This window comes from Rutidosis leptorrhynchoides, chromosome 4 (genome assembly GCF_046630445.1).
Source record: "Rutidosis leptorrhynchoides isolate AG116_Rl617_1_P2 chromosome 4, CSIRO_AGI_Rlap_v1, whole genome shotgun sequence".
In the NCBI taxonomy this organism is placed as follows: Eukaryota; Viridiplantae; Streptophyta; class Magnoliopsida; order Asterales; family Asteraceae; genus Rutidosis; species Rutidosis leptorrhynchoides.
In genome coordinates, this window is record NC_092336.1 from 439,514,254 (window position 1) to 439,517,307 (window position 3,054).

At 41.2% G+C, this 3,054-nt stretch overlaps 1 non-coding gene across 1 annotated transcript; it reads left to right on the top strand.

Annotated features, from left to right (window-relative positions):
• Window positions 1-2,584: 2,584 nt before the first annotated feature.
• On the top strand, window positions 2,585-2,691 carry LOC139846344 (small nucleolar RNA R71). Its single transcript, XR_011759058.1, has one exon. It is a non-coding gene; the product is annotated as a small nucleolar RNA R71 (small nucleolar RNA).
• Window positions 2,692-3,054: the final 363 nt, after the last annotated feature.

Below are 3,054 nucleotides of genomic sequence, written 5' to 3' on the forward strand. Positions count from 1 at the left end.
AAATGAAAAATGGACACGACACCGATAATGGGGGCACGAGCGAGGACCCCGAATTCACGGCCAAAGTTGAGGCCATTTTGAAAAGTCATCATGCATCTTTCCTTGAAGATGTTAAGAAAATGTTTCTAGATACGATTGACGAGCAATTAGTCAACGTAGTAAAGGAGCAAATTAAAGTTGTCCTTCAAGGGGACAATGTTGGGAGACGAGACTTTTTCTATAAGAATTTTAAAGATGCTCAACCTCCTACTTTTGAGGGCGAAAGAGACCCGTTAAAGAGTGCCCGGTGGATCTCCGATATGGAGGAGGCTTTTCGAACTTGTGAATGCCCTCTTGATAAAAAGGCAAGGTATGGTAGTAGCATGTTAAGAGGTGATGCTAAGTTGTGGTGGGATGCGAAAATCCAAGTTTATGGTGAGGAGCAATGCATGGATTTTACTTGGGACGAGTTTAAGGCGGAGTTTTTCCAAGAGTATCGAACTTCGGCCGATCTTACTAGACTTAAGGACGAGTTGCGTTCCTTGAGGCAAGGGTCGATGGATTTGAACACTCTTAAATCCGTTTACTTGTCAAAAACCCAATTTTGCCCGAAGTATGTCGGGAATGATAAAATGTTGAAGGAAGACTTTTACCGAATCTTGAATGACAATTATCAAGAAAAGATTAGTGTGAACGTGGTGAAGAGTTTTGATGAGTTGTTTGATATGGCCAAAGGTTTCGAGTCGCTCATCTTGAGAAAGAGTGGCTTTACCTTAGGCAAAAAGAAGTTTGAAGCCAATAGTCATTCGAACTTTTCTAACAAGAAGTACAAGAAGGGCTCCAAGAGTGTTGGTAGTGTGAGGAAGAGTGCTTCCGGTGATTTTACTTATGCTTGCTACAATTGTGGGCAAAGGGGGCACATGGCTCGTGAGTGCCCGAAACCATCATCCACAACTAAGCTCACTAGTTTTAATTGCGGTAAAGAAGGGCATAAGAAGCCGGAGTGTCTCGATTTACGGGGTGATCATGTTAAGAGGTTAGAGAAGGCGGCGGGCACGGCAAAGGGGCGAAATTATTTGATGACCAATGATGAGGCCAAGCATTCCAATGAAGTTGTCTCAGGTACTTTCATGGTTAACTCTAATCCGGCAAGGATATTATTTGATAGCGGTGCTAATTTGTCTTTTGTGTCGCCTCGATTTTTGTCTAAGCTTAACAAACCGCTAGCTAAGTTAAGTCATCTGGTAGAAGTCGAAATAGCGGATGGTAAGACGGTGCTAGGGGTTGATGTTTGTAATAATTGTAATGTTGTGTTTGGTACCGAAACGTTTAAGATCGATCTCATTCTGATGACTTTGGGTGATTTTGATATTATTGTTGGTATGGATTAGCTCGATCGTTATAGAGCCGATATTGCATGCCATGATAAATTCATTCTTGTGAAGACCCCAAGTGGGGGAGAGTTAATTATTCATGGTGATAAGTGAAGAAGACGTGTGCCGATATGCACTTATGTACGGGCACGTCGTTTCCTTGTTAGTGGTGGCATGGCTTTTCTTGCCCATGTAGTTGATACTCGTGATGAGCCACCACCCATTCGTGAAATTTCGATGGTTAACAAATTTGAAGACGTTTTTTCGGATGAGTTACCGGGTGTTCCGGCGGAAAGACAAGTTGAATTTCGCATTGAGTTAGTTCCGGGGGCTACCCCCATTGCTAAAACTCCTTATCGTTTAGCACCGACGGAAATGAAAGAGTTGTTAAATCAAACCCAAGAGTTGCTTGAAAAGGGTTTTATTCGACCGAGTTCCTCGCCATGGGGTGCTCCGGTTTTATTTGTGAAGAAGAAAGACGGTAGTATGCGGATGTGCATCGATTATCGGGAGTTGAACAAAGTGACGATCAAGAATCGTTATCCATTTTCTAGGATTGACGATTTGTTTAACCAACTCCAAGGTGCAACGTATATTTCTAAGATTGACTTACGGTCCGGCTATCATCTAGTACGGGTCCGTGAGGAAGACATAGAGAAAACGGCTTTTCGAACGCGTTATGGGCATTTTGAGTTCGTAGTTATGCCTTTTGGTCTTACGAATTCACCGGCGGCATTCATGGATCTTATGAACCGAGTGTGCCAACCTATGTTGGACAAGTCGGTAATTGTGTTCATTGACGACATACTTGTTTATTCTAAGAGTATGAAGGAACATGAACACCATTTGCCTGAAGTGTTGATCATTGGCCGATCATTGATATCACAATCTTTCGTGAAATGTGGTTGCCACAAATTTCACAGCCTACTTGCAATGCTAAAACTGTTGAATTTAGTTTATCTATTTCTCTTCCATACTTTTTGAATTGATTCGACAGTGAAGCTATGGTTGTGTTGTTGTCTTCATTTTCTTCAAGGCTTGCCACCGTCCTTCTAGGTTGTTGATCTCTAGACGGTGTCCATTCAAAAGTATGAACTGACATGTCTTCTAACATGTCATACGCTTGATTTGGTGATTTGCACATAAATACTCCTCCAGCGGAGGAATCTAATATACCACGAGTATGTTCATCAATACCACGATAAAAAGTTTGTACTATTTGCCCTTTTTGCAATCCGTGTTGCGGACAATTTCGTAACATTCTTTTTAATCTTTCACATGCATCATAAAGAGTTTCATCTGACTTTTGTTTAAAAGTGGTGATTTCAGTTCTAAGTCTTTCGGCTTTTGCCGGTGGAAAAAATCGGGTAATGAATTTATCTCTTAATTCATTGAAAGTTGTGATAGAATCAGGTTTTGATGCTTTCAACCATGCTTTTGCGTCTCCGATTAATGAGTATGGAAAAGTTCTTAACTTAAATGCATCTGAAGAAACATCTTTGTTTTTATATAGTTCACATAAATCTTCAAAAGCTTCTAGATGTTCTATCGGATTATTATTAAGTCTTCCGTCGAATTGGTTCTCACGTACCATGTGCATAAATTGCCCCTTGACTTCCCAGTTTTCAGCCTCAATTTAGGGTCTTCTTATAGGTGCAAGAGCGAGAAGGGGAGCAGTTTGTCTGGTATTCCACATTGGTAG